The following is a 14,157-nucleotide window of genomic DNA, read 5'->3' as shown; positions in this document are numbered from 1 at the left end:
CGCCGATCCAGAAGATATCTATGCTTCACAGTTTCTTGAAGTTGACATTGAGGAATCTTCTCCTAGTCATGGTGTTCGACAAGCTGAAGTTCCCTCATTTATCAACACTCCACAAACTGAACGCGCTGAGGCTAGTGCTAAAAAAGAAACTTCTGCAGACTTTCAAAGGCTGCTAGAGCTTCTTCTGGAGTTAAGGGCACATATATATGGAATGGAGTATGATATCCAAAAGCTTCACTCTACATTGTAATCTACTTTAGATTCTCTCAATGAGAAGGTACAGATTCTTAATCTTTAAGTTAAAGCTTTACAACAACAAGGTCAAGAGATTGCCAAGGTTGAAGATGTTGAGAAACTGAAGGAGACAGTGCAAAAGCTAGAGGAGACAGTTCAGTCGATGGGAGATTTTCAGCTCGCTCGCATTCCCAAACATACCTGATTTCATTCAACTTTTTATCTTTATCCACTTTTTGTTGCTGGCAAAAAGGGGGAGAATGTGCAGATTTGCTAGATTTGATTTTTGGTTGAAGATTTGATTTATATTTTTTGTTGAACTATGGTTGTTGACTTTTTTTATTGTTGAACTTTTGTTGTTCTGTTTGATATTGACTTTTGTTTGCAGCAACTTACTTTTGCAGTAATGATTATGGTTGGATAATTGTTTGTCTTATCTTTTCAAGATTAACCTATTTTCTGTGGTTGCAGATTCGATCCTATCCAAATCCTAATTAACTTATGTTTATAAGATATTATGTATTGCTTAAGAGTTGTTTTGCAGGTCAAAAGTTCTTAAATATACAATAAATTTTTGTCACCATCAAAAATGGGGAGATTGTTGGAGAAAACTTCTTTATTGTTTTGAAGTTGACAAAACTTATCCAAAGTCTAGTCTGAAAACTTCCAGACTTTAGCGTCAAAGTCTGATGATTGCCAGACTTTAGTGTCAAAATCTGCCTACACTAACATATTCCAAACTGAACACTACTGAAGAATGAAGACTTATCCAAATGCGAGATTTTGTTTATTTCTTTAGGAGTTCGATTTGTATGGCTTATGGATGACTTTCTAGTTAGATATAGCACCTACATGATTGGCTATCTTTAATGGAATCAATTTTGATACTCTAATCTTGAAATTGAACATGACTTGGAATGCATTTTCAGGCGCCTGGTGAAATTGAGGGTTTCACTTCTCAACATTGTTAACCACTAGAAAACCATAGTCTCTAGGGATGCCACTTCAACAACCGCATCGATAGTACGATTTTTGTAACATGTACAGCACGGCGTTGTGTCATTCGAGATCGACAATCAATATATACATCAAAACCTTCAGATTAATGATCTATCCCATGTCGCTCTCCCGGTATTTCCATAATGATTCTATTTCTATACACGAGTTTTTGACTTGATAGAGTTGATCTAAATTATCTTTGTGACTCAGGAAAAGGAAAATGAATTACTATCGTCATCTGCGGAGTTTGGAGGATAACAAAAATCTGATTGCCTCCCTACCATGTACGAGCTACAACATGACAGATTGATGTGGCAAAACTTTATTTTACTCTGGAGCTTAAACGTGTATTGTGGACTGGTATTAGATTCTTCCTTCGAAGATTTTGCAATCTAAATGTTATATGTAGAGGCGAGACTTACAATCCTTAACAACGAAATGGAAACGACAACAAAAATTAGACTTTTTGCTTTTTTTAATATTTGGCTCTAGATCTTTTCTCAAGCAGGTCATGTGCTTTGGAAAATGCTTTAATGGAAGCATAGAATGCGACTATCTGATTGTGAGCCATGCTCTTGCTATAGGTCCTGCTTTCGTGCTGCAGCCTTCTCGACCAAGTCTCGGAAAATTGCTGGATTAGGCAATATATGCATCTCTGGCTAATTTAATTTTAGTGTCCATGAAATATAAGCATATAACCCATTCTTTGTTTATGGATAGTCATCGGATGTTATTTGATTTCTAGGATGATTGAGGTCCGGTAACTAGCGGACCTCAAAAGCCAAAGGAATGCACATCAACAATCGAGAACCGCAGCTTCTTACTGACTGTCCTTCTTGGAGTCGCCTAAACTAGTCCTTATTATCACTCCTGAAGAGATGCCAATAATTAGTTAGCCGCATGAATAGAGATGATGATAAGAGACGACTTCTAGTTTATCAGAAGCTGCGATGCTGTAAAGATTCTATTTGTCCCCAAGCTCCATTGTCACATGAATTGTCGCCATCCACATGCTGAACTTCAACTTTAAAGCATGCATGATCTTCCATTGCCATCCTCCTATCTAAGATCCTAGAAGCAAGCTGCACGTATGTGTGATTATTGAAAGCATATGAAATTTCATTTTTTTAGAGACCGGGAACCCAAAGGGACACTGACGTGAGGTTTTCGGATGAACTCTAACATGTGCAATGCATAGACTCCACGATGTAAAGATTCCACTTGTCTCCAAGCTCTGCCATTAAATGAATATTTTTCGAGCCCACAGCTCAAGTTCAGCATTTAATGCACTAGAGCATGGTTGCCCCTCTGTCTAAGAATCTTCAAGACACGTTACACGTGTGTACGAGTTTCTTTTAAACCTTTAGATCGCTACTATTGATTCTCGTTTCGTATGGATTGGAAAACCAGCGGTGGCATTGTCGGGAGGTTGTTGGAAGATCCATGACATGATAGGTAATGCGGCAAGAACGGGATTGTGGACTGTGTCTTGCTTGGTATAAAAAAAGCGAGTTTGGTTGGTGTGACATTCTGAATTATGACCCTGTTTCGATTATATGAAATGGGCATTTCGTCGACACGCTTATGGTCATTTCACTCTGAGATTGGCCTCTCACGAGTTAAATAATTTATCAGGTGAAGCTGTTAAGGGATATAAACGCGACAGACTTGAGAATTCGATCAGAAATCAATTGTTTGACCGTGATCATTGGCAATGGTCAATATGGCACCGTTATAATTGATTAGTGATTAGATATAGGTTGATTCGATGGAATGGTGTAATCAAACTGTGGGTGATTCCACTTGATTGCAAAATTTGCATCGAATGGCGCTAACCCAATTTTCTGTCGATTTAGTACCCGGTGCCCGTAATTTAAACCTTGAGATTTTTACGACAACAGAGAGTCGCCGATGAGTTGAAGATGCACAAACGTGGATAAAAAATTATCGACCACGGGTCAAACGCGATAAAATCTCTAAAAGCTACCCGGTAGGTTAGGTTGTGTTAAAATCGTGTCCGGTCGATTTTTACCACGAAATTGAACTCGGTTTCGGGAATTGAAAGTTCGAGCATGTCATGATTTTTTTTAGGACATTATCTCATCCTTTGAAGAATTTTTGGCGAGCCCGGAATTTTTGAGGAAAAATCAAAATTTGGCGAAATTAAATCAAGAAATTCGGATGGGCAAAATTGAAGGACTTTTTGGCCTTCAACATGAACTAGTTTGTGAAGACAATTGTGGGAATTGGTATGGGCATCCTCCTTAGCAGGGGGTAGAAGATTTTAGTGCCAAAAACACTCGAGTGTGTAGATATTTGAAATGGAAGGCCATTGGCTGCTGCCTTGACCTCCTCTCCCCCTTGTCCCCTCTTGTTTACCCCCTTCTTTCTCCTTTGCGACTAGCAACCCCAGTAGACCAGCTTCAGCTTCTTCTTCATCCTCTTCTTCATCCTCTTCTTCTCCATTTTCCTATGTGTTGCTACTGCTGCTCTATTCCCCATCCCCTCAGCTGCATGCCCAAGCACAGCCACCCAAACAACCAGCTGAGCTCACCATTCCGTCGGTCCAGCGTTCGCATCCCCCGCGACCGCTGTGACAACCTGAATTTCCAGTTCTGTTTTCAATTGAATGAATCAGGCTTTTCATCGACGCGCCTATAGTTCTATTCTCTGAGCTGATCACTCACGAGATAACTAGTCTATTTGGTGAAGTTGTTAAGGGATTTTAACGCAATAGATTTGAGAATTCGACTAGAGAATAGGTCGACTCGACTGAGCCACGGGTCATTACGACACAGTTAAAAATCGATTAGAGACCGAAGATAGGTTGACTCAACCGAGTCATGTGATTAAGCGTGGGTGATTCTACCTAATTGCAAAATCCTCATCGATTGGCACCGGACTGATTTCGTGTTGTTTTGGTACCCTATGTCTGCATTTGAAACCTCAAAATTTTCACGACAACTGAGAGTCGCTAATGTGTCGAAGATGTACAATGTGGCTTGAAAATAATCGACCACGGGTCAATTGCACTAAAAATTTCTAAAAGCTACCCAATAAACTAGGTCATGCTAAAATCGCACCAAATTGAAATTAACTGCGAATTTAAATCCGATTTCATAAATTGAAAGTTCTGTCATGTCACGATTTATTTTAGGAGCGTCGACTCATCCTTCGAAGATTTTTTTGCAAATTGAGATTTATGGCGAAATTTCAAAGTAAGGCCGCTTTTGACCGGAAAAATCATAGGGCCATTTTTTACTGTGTTTTTGGGATTCAAGTTGGTTCAATTGGTGAGGAAAATGTTAATATAGATGAGGACACCTTGGTGGGATTTGTGGACACCAAATTGGATCCAATTGAGGAAATTAGGTTCAATTTAGGGGAAAAATGTTCTAAAATTCGTAGGCCATGGGAGAGGGAACATTTGAACCACTTAGGTGGTGTGTTGAGGAAGTTTGTGGGTCACCAAGGGGCCATGGATCATAGCCATGGCTGGTGGGGCCTTGCCAAGAGACAAAGAGATAGAGTTTAAGGCTTCGTAGGCCATATGGGACCCTCCTCTATCTTTAGCTATCTTCTTCTTCTTCAAGGACTTGCTTTCTCCATAGTTGTCCATTTTGAAGCTCCATAAGCCAAAGAAACCTAGTAGCTCCCTTCCCCCTAGCTGTCGCACACCACCGAAGCTCCCTGCCGCCACCGCATGCTGCTCGCGAGCCAAGCTTAGCGTTCCACTCGCCCACGCGCCCGTGCATCAACGTCCCTGTCCTGGCCGTCCCCGAGCCGTTTCTAGTCGCCGTTGAGCTCCCCCGTGCCACCGTCTAAGTCGCCGGAGCAGCCGTCATCACCCACGGTCGCCCGTAACAGCCTCTGCCAGCTTGTCTCGCCGTTTCCAACCCAAGCCAAGCCCGTGCCAACTCTCTCGGCCCAAAGAACTAGAACCGAAAGCTAGCAAGGGCTTGGTGACTTCAAGGCCCATTTTCAGGCCCGTCCTATCCTTATTTGGTGTCGCCGCTTGGAGGTTTATCGCTCGTCTCCGCGTTGCCGTCATCATGGACTCACCGGATCACTAAACCGGTGAGTTTACTTGCTAAACTTTGCTTAGGGAGTTAATGACATTTAAGGGGTGATTAGTTTAGGCTAAGTATGGATTATGTGATTAGTTAGAGTGAAATTTTCCCGGCCTGTTCGGCTGGTTAATTAAGCATTTTCGGCCTAAGTTTGCATTTTTTTGATAATTAATTGTTTTTATTTAATTATTTTTGGCATTTATTTAATTATTTATTATTTTCCAAAAGTTGTACCAAGATAGCCGGTGACCAGAATTTTGTGCTGATTGCAATGGTGTGCTTGGTTTATTTAATTGAATGCTATTTGGTGCAAATTGAGTGGTGATTGTAATTTTGGGTATTTATCCAAAAATTGTGTAATTTCGGTATTTAATCAGAAAATGCCGGGGCGTCAGTTTTTAATGCCAAAAATGTTTTAGGCACTATATTGAATAGTGGGATTTTTGAAAAGAAAGATACAGCATTTTGGCTCAGACCAACCGGGTACCCACGCACGATAATTTTTATTGGGTACTTTTAATACGATGATATTAGGCCAAATTCATTATTTTAATTGAGGAATTAGTGTGCAAAGCACAAGGTCCTTGGTCGGGATTGATTTATCGTGTGTCAGCTTGTGTGAGCATCATTAAACTCTCAGCTTGTGAGGGTATTATTAAATCATCAGCTTGTGCGAGTATTATTGTATGTCGGCTTGTGTTAGCATAATCATCAGCTTGTGTGAGCAATGATCGTTTATCAATTTGTGAGAGCAACGATCTATATATCAGCTTATGCGAGCTACTATCTATCTATATCAACTTGTGCGAGCTACTATCTACCTATATCAGCTTGTGAGAGCTATAGCCATATATTTCAGCTTGTGTGAGCGGTGATTGTATCGATGAATTGATAGATGGTATGGAATTGATAGATGATATTGATTGATAGACGGTATAGATGGTATCGAATCGATTAGATTGAATTGATTTGTTGAGATTATAAACTATACTGACATGCAAAAGGAAATTGAGGGCAGAAGTACAGCACAAGTGCCATAACTTGGCACGGAGGGACACTTAAGTGCCATAACTTTAAAATGGTACAATTGAGTGCCAGTTTTAAAAAGTTAAATGGGACACTTAAGCAAACTCGCAAAAATCCGGCCAAACGGCTGACGTGGCGACTTTCCTGACGAGTTTGGTCCAAAACGGCGCCGCACGCCGACGTGGCGGAGAAAATGCAAAACGACGCCATTTCGTGTCTACGTGTAAATAATAATATAAAAATTAATTAAATTAGATTTAAAATTAATTTTATTTAAAATATTCAAAAATTTAAAAATTTAAAAAATTTAAAAATTAAGAAAATTTTAAAAATTTTAAAAAATTAAGAAAAAAATTAAAAAGGGGGTCGAAGGGGTGGCCGAGGGCTGAGCCCCGCCGTCGCCGCTCCCCGCCGTCGCCGGAAGGACCGGCGACGGAGAGCCCTCGCGTCGGTCGGCCGGGGGCCGGCGACCCCGGCCGACCCTCCCCCTCCGTCGCCGGTCCTTCCCGGCGACGGCGGGAGGCGGCGGCGAGGGCTCAGCCCTCGCCCGTCCTTCGACCTCCCCCCCTTTTTAATTTTTCTTAATTTTTTAAAATTTTCTTAATTTTTTAAATTTTTAAATTTTTTGAATATTTTAAATAAAATTAATTTTAAATATAATTTAATTAATTTTTATATTATTATTTACACGTAGACACGAAACGGCTGTTTTTGCATTTTTCCGCCACGTCGCCGTGCAAAACGACGCCGTTTTGAACTAAACTCCGCCGGAAAATGGCCACGCGCCCATTTGGCCGGATTTTTGTTTCGAGTGGCACTTAAGTGTCCCATTTTACTCGATATTGGCACTTAAGTGTCCCTCCGTGCCAAGTTATGGCACTCCAGGTGTCCTCACCTCGGAAATTGAGGCAAGGTAGTCTTCTGACTTGTGTGTATAGCTACCTCTGGATGTATTTCCTTCCTAGTCGGAGTTTAGGGGGTGAACTTGCTGAGACATTGTCTCACCCCGTCGTGGGCTCAACCTTTTCAGGTCCTTAGGTGGCGATTCCTCCGGAACGTTTTGGCTAGCCCAAGAGGATTACCGAGCAGGTCATTGATATTGCTGTTCCCGAGGACCACGGAGTTTGGGTCTATAAACTTGTGAGGACCATTGTCTGGGTCGATGTGGGTTTACCCCAAAGGGTACCCCATCAATTCAGAGCATGGTATCGTCGCAGGCTCAATGGACACAGAGAGGGTCCCCTGCAAGATTTTGAGGTGCCTGTGTCGATGTTAGAAGTCTCTTTCGGCGTGGGTACAGCTAACCCTCCTGGTGGTGTAGTGGTGGACCCAAATCCCCAAGAGACCTTGGAGATTTCAGTTAGGGATTCGAGTGTCTAGAGGACTTGTAGACTTTTATGCTTAGGTAGACTTTTGTCTTTAGACTAGTTTGTATATAAACCGGGGTGTTTATGAAAGCATTTTGGTTGTGAATATGTTTCCTGCTTTTCTATCCCATGTTAGTTGTTGTCAAGGATTATGTTTCTCTTTCGTATGTGCATTAAAATGAATGAGTCGGCGATGCATCTTGGGACATTGCGAATTTATCAACCACCGAGGGATGGGCACGCACTTGAGGATTGGGGCGTGACAACTAGCCCATCCCCGAGTCGAGCCAACCCCGCCTCACGCCACCGCTCCACCTCACTGCATCCACACAACAACCACGTCTAGCATCACCAACAGCCGTCCATTCCAGCCCCGCTCAGCCCACAGCAACCACTTGACCAACCCTTCCAGCAGCTCCATAGAACCGGTTTTCCAATCCAACTGTGGGCCATGTTGGGCTGTTTTTAGCATTTTTCGACCCTCCGTTGGAGTCGCCGTAGGCACATGATTTCATTGCTGTCGTGCCGCCGTTGCCGTGAACCTATTTGCTTGCTAATCTAGTGAGTTAACTCCATAATCCTTGATTAGGTTATTAATTGCACTTGGGGGGTTAGATTAGTGCTAATTAGCTTAGTTAAATTAATGATAAGTGAGATTAGCCTTAAGTTGAATTAGTGTTAATCTAGCTTGGTTAGATTAGTCTTAAGATGTATTAGTGTTAATCTAATTGATGATATTAGCACTAATGAGGGCAGTTTAGTATAATTTAGTGGATTTCTCGCGGATCAGTTTACTGGACGTTTGCCGTTAGCCATTTTTGTGGATCGAAATGTGTTGTGATGATTCCTTTTTTAGAAATGTTTTAGACATCTTCAACTATGACATGTATTTTACCCAAGATTTTATGGATTTACAAGTATGAGATTTCAGCTTCATTACAATCAAAACAGAATCTCAGATTGTACTAGAACCCGTGACTTTTTGGTGTTGCAATGATTTTTATCAACTCTTAGTGTTCTATTTTCAAAAGAGTTTCTTCAAAAAAGTTGTTTCTCACATCTTGTAGTTTAACATAGTCAATTTTCAGATCAAATGGACAATTTTTGGATCTCTTACAAAACTGATTTTGGAAAACGTAATTTCTGGACATGAACACAGTTTTTGTAACGGTTTGGGCAATTTACTGCTCTTAATATAGAAAGATATGGGCTAAGGTGTTTGCACAAAAAATGTTTGTTTAAGTGTCATTTATAACATAGTCAAATTTGAGAATTTTCTTAACTAGTTTAATTAGGTTTCTGGATTTAAATTTGGAGATGCGTGAATTCTGCCGATTAGGACCGGTACTGGTTTTGTAATTGTTCTTGATGTTGCGCTTGCTGGACAATGCATATTTGATGCTTTAGTTGACCTTTGGCATGCTTAGAGCTTATACTTGATAATATATGAAATTGGTTGCTTAATTGTGCAATTGGGTGCTTGGTTGTTGTTACGGACTATTATTGCAAAAATTGGATTTTGGTATTTAAATAAAAAAATGCTAGGTGTCAGTTTTTGACGCCAAAAATGTTTTATGTACTATATAAAATCATGGAATTTTGAAATGGTTGAGTATCACGCTTTATGGTTTAATTTAAAGGTATGACCACGCACAATTATTTTACTAAGTATTTTTTAATACGAAGAAAATTGGCCAAGTCCATTATTTGAAATGGAAGTATTTGGAGTGCGGGACACCTGGAGTGCCATAACTCTCACGCCGGACACTTAAGCCATAACTTTAAAATGGTACACTTAAGTGCCATCATCGGAGTAAAATGGGACACTTAAGTGCCACTCCGGCGAAAATCCGGCCAAATGGCTGACGTGGCGACTTTCCTCGCGAAGCCGGGTCCCAAACGGCGTCGTTTTGCGACGCCGACGGAGAAAATGCAAAACGACGCCGTTTCGCGTCTACGATGTAAATAATAGATATAAATTAATTAAATTAGATTTAAAATATTCAAAAAATTTAAAAAAAATAAGAAAATTTAAAAAAATTTTAAAAATTAAGAAAAAAATTTAAAAATTAAGAAAAAATTTAAAAATTAAGAAAAAATTTAAAAATTAAGAAAATTTAAAAATTTTAAAAATTAAGAAAAATTTAAAAAATGTTAAAATTTTTAAAATTTTTTAAAAATAAGAAAAATTAAAAATTTTAAAAATTTTAAAAATTTTTAAAAATTTAAAAAATTTTAAAAATTTTAAAATTTTAAAAATTAAGAAAATTTTAAAAAAATTTAAAAAAATTAAGAAAATTTATTTTTTTTTTAAATTAAGAAAATTTTAATTTTTTTTTAATTTAAGAAAATTTTAAAATTTTTTAAAAATTAAGAAAATTTTTAAAAATTAAAATTATAAAAAATTATAAAAAAAGTGGGGAGTGGGAGGCCGAATGGGGCGGCTCCTTGCCGCCACCGCCGGCCTCCTCACCGCCGCCACCTCCGCCGCCGCCTCCCCCTTTTTTAATTTTTAAAATTTTTAAAATTTTCTTATTATTATTTTTTAAATTTTTTAAATTTTTTTTAAATTAAAATTTTTAAATTTTATTATTTTCTTAAATTTTTTAATTTTTTTTTTAATTTTTAAAATTAAAAATTTTTTTAAATTTTTTTAAATTTTTAAAATTAAAATTTTTAAAATTTTCTTATTTTTTAAAATTTTTTAATTTTTTAAAATTAAAATTTTTAAAATTTTCTTTTTTAAAATTTTTTTAAAATTTTCTTATTTTTTAAATTTTTTTAATTTTTTAAATTAAAATTTTTTTAATTTTTTTAATTTTTTTAAATTAAAATTTTAAAATTTTCTTTTTAAAAAAAAAGTTTTAAAATTTTTTAAAATTAAAACTTTTAATTTTTTTTAATTTTTTTAATTTTTATGCTGATTTGGAGCTCCTATGCGAGCCACGTAGGCAAAATAATAATAAAATATTGCCACGTAGATTTCCGGCAAGGGTCGCCGGAGGTGGCACTTAAGTGTCCCACTCGAAAAAAAGTGGCACTTAAGTGTACCGTTTGAAGCTTATGGCACTTGGGTCATGCCTTGCGCTGCTTACAAGATTTTGTGCGGTACTTCGCCGAAGATTTGAGTGCAAAGCACGATGTTTTTGGCCGAGTTTGGATGTACGTGTGATCGCCATCGTACCTATCACCCAGCAAGAGTTTAAGGACGATGCCTGATTTTATTAAATGCATGGCAGGAGTCCGGAAGCTGGTCGCAGTAGAGGCCGGACTGCTGCCCCTTTTTGGGATGCCGTCTAGGTGGTATTTCTAGACGTTGCCGTGCCCGACGGAGCGGGACGGTGCCCAATTTTTATTGATGCCCAGCGGGAGTCCATATGGCTGCCGACTGGGGAGTTGGCCATGGTCGATGGGCCATAATAATTGGGACATGCATGAGTGGATGAGATAGCCACACCTGATTACGAGGCAAAATTGTGTGGCACGGTATGGGACGTGTCATAATAGTTTTACCCTATAATTGGGACCCTTGTGAATATCGATGGATGAAATGAGGTGTTCCAATTGTTAAGCATGCTTTGTGATATCTATAATGTGTATATGGTGCACTAATGTGCAAGGACGCACCCAAGCGAGGTAAGTTTTGGATGGTGCATGTTTAGGATGCCTCCGAGTGAATTCTCGTCCTAATCGGGGTTTAGAGTATTGACTTGCTGAGATTTTATCTCACCCCGACGTGGTTTAAATTTTTCAGGTCCTTAGAATGGAGAGGTTGAAGGGTCCAGAGCATAGGTGGCTCAGTAGTTCTTTTTGGATCAGACTTATGTATATACAGTTGTAGGGTTGGCCGAGTGCATATGTGAATAGTAGTTTGTGCAAATAAATGGCTTGTCTTTCTACTATCCCATGTTTGATTGTTGTCTAGAGTTTGTTTAGTTCGCTTCCGCATGTGCATAAAAAGAAAGAGTCGGCGACGCGTCTTGGGAACGTTGCAAAATTTTTAGTCAACCGCCGAGGGATGTGCACGTGCCCGAGGTTTGGGGCATGACAGTTGGCTTGCCTTGAATGGCTATCTCTCACATAAAGAATTACATCCAGAGATGTTAATAGGATACCTTCTCTCAAAGATGACTTCAACAATCAAGACCTCAAAAATCAATGGCCATTTCCGATCAATCGGCTTGCCTTCTAGGAGCCAACCTCCTGTGACAACTGCAAAGGAGCATTTGTCTAGGCTTAAATAATCGGAACTGTTAAATTATTGATCCAATTTCTAGAAACTTAAAGATAGACATGAGTTAGAGAAGTCAAGAAAAATCCTAGAAGAGTCCATTAAATTATCTATGCAAATGGCAGATATTTTTGCCTAGAAGAGTCGGTTGTTCAAGAAAAGAATTGCAAAAAATCTACTAGAAGTCAAAGATGGTGGGCCATAAGTCGGTGGAGCTCCCTTATAAATAGGAAGGGGAGAGCGCAGCAGACCAACAAGGTAAGCAAGCTCCTTCCCCTTCCATTTGTACTAAAACTAAATAATAAAATACTTCTTTTTGTTCCCATGTGCTTCTTTATTGCCACTCTCTTTTACACATTCTTATTATTACTTTGTCCAATCATTTCTTGCCCACTTATTTTTAGTTCTTTTGCTCTATTGATAGTTCCCGTACAAAACACTCCCTTGCACACACATCAAAGACACGTTTCCGCAAATACCAACAATGGTATCAGAGCCACATGTTTGATTGGTATTGGGTGCTTGTCATGCCTATCCATTCCTAAAACTACCCTTTCCAAATAACTAACAACTAAACTATGGCCAACTCTACCTCATCCTCTTTTCCCATTCCCATTTTTTATGGTAACAACTATGACTTTTGGAGCATAAAAATGACTACAAGCATAAAAATGACTACATTCTCGATGGCCCAAGAGTTATGGGACATCATGGAAAAAGGTTGTGAGGCTTCACGAGAAGGTGAAAGTGTTCTAAAGGATCAACTACAAAAGGATGCAAGGGCACTATACTTTATCCAGCAAGCACTCTCAGAAATGGTATTTCCAAGAATAATTGGAGCAAGGACTGCAAAAGGGGCTTGGGAAATACTACGAGAAGAATTTCAAGGATTAGAAAAGTATGCACTATTTGCCTTCAAACTTTGAGAAGAGTTTTGAGAATTCTAAAATGAAAAATTATGAGACCGTGCAAAAATATTGTGAAAAATTAAAGGAACTAGTTAATCAAATGAGAGCCTATGGAGATGGGATAACTGATCAAAGGGTTGTTGAGAAAATATTGGTGTCACTTACTAAAAACTACAACCCCATAGTCACAACTATAGAAGGAACTAAGGACTTGATGACCCTATCAGTGAGTGAATTAATTGGCTCTCTAGAAGCACATGAGAAAGGACTAATTGCACAAGATGAAGATTCAGTTGAAAGTGACTTTCAATCTAAAATAAGCATACGGTCTCATCAATCTAAAAATGGTGGAAGGAGCTCATGGAAACATAAAAGAGGAGGAGAAACTGCACAAAAGATAAATTATCCACCTTGTGGTATTTGCAAGAAAACAAATCATTTGGAGAAGGATTGCTGGTTTAAAAATAAAAAACAATGCCACTTTTGTAAAAGATATGGCCATGCAGAAAAAGATTGTCGCTCGAAAACAAATAATCAAGCAAACTATGTGGAAAAAAAAAAGTGAGGAGAATACATTCTACACAGGCCAAGCAGCAAATGATAATAAAAATGAAACGTGGTACATTGATAGTGGGTGTAGCAATCATATGACGGGGGACGAATCTATATTCACTGATATTGATAAGTCGGTGAAATCCCAAGTAAAATTGGGCAATGGTGCATTAGTAGATGTCAAAGGAAAAGGCACCATCACCGTGGAAACAAATAAAGGCTTACGATATATACATAATGTATATCTAGTCCATAGTCTTGCACAAAATCTCTTGAGTGTGGGCCAAATGATGCAAAGTGAGTATTTTCTATGTCACGCCTTGAACCCTGGGTATGCATACATCCCTTGGCGATCGATAAAAAATGTGACGTCCCAGGACGCGTCGCCAACCCATTCTTTTTATCTTTCAATTAAGAGCATGCGGAAACAAATTAAATAAACCCCCGGCCAATAAACAAACATAGGGATAGTAAAAACACGACAAACAATGCCGAAAACAACATATTCATTTATTTACTGTTAATCTAGGAAGTTTAATAGTACAAGCCTTTCTACGGCCACTTTCTATTGACCCTCTCAAAATCCTCAGCGATTAGGGTCAACCTACTTCACTAACGGCAGGGTTAGCCAAAAAGGTGTCGCATCTCGCGCCCACTGCATCCACCCTTGGCAGATCTCTATGCTACGGCTCTAAAAAGGTTAACCACGATGGGGTGAGGTAAAATCTTGGCGAGTTAACAACCTAAGCCTCAATTAGGATACAAATTCG

Source organism: Eucalyptus grandis, chromosome 6, assembly GCF_016545825.1.
Source record: "Eucalyptus grandis isolate ANBG69807.140 chromosome 6, ASM1654582v1, whole genome shotgun sequence".
NCBI lineage: Eukaryota > Viridiplantae > Streptophyta > Magnoliopsida > Myrtales > Myrtaceae > Eucalyptus > Eucalyptus grandis.
The sequence above is the reverse complement of the archived record's forward strand: the minus strand, read 5'-3'. Positions refer to the sequence as shown.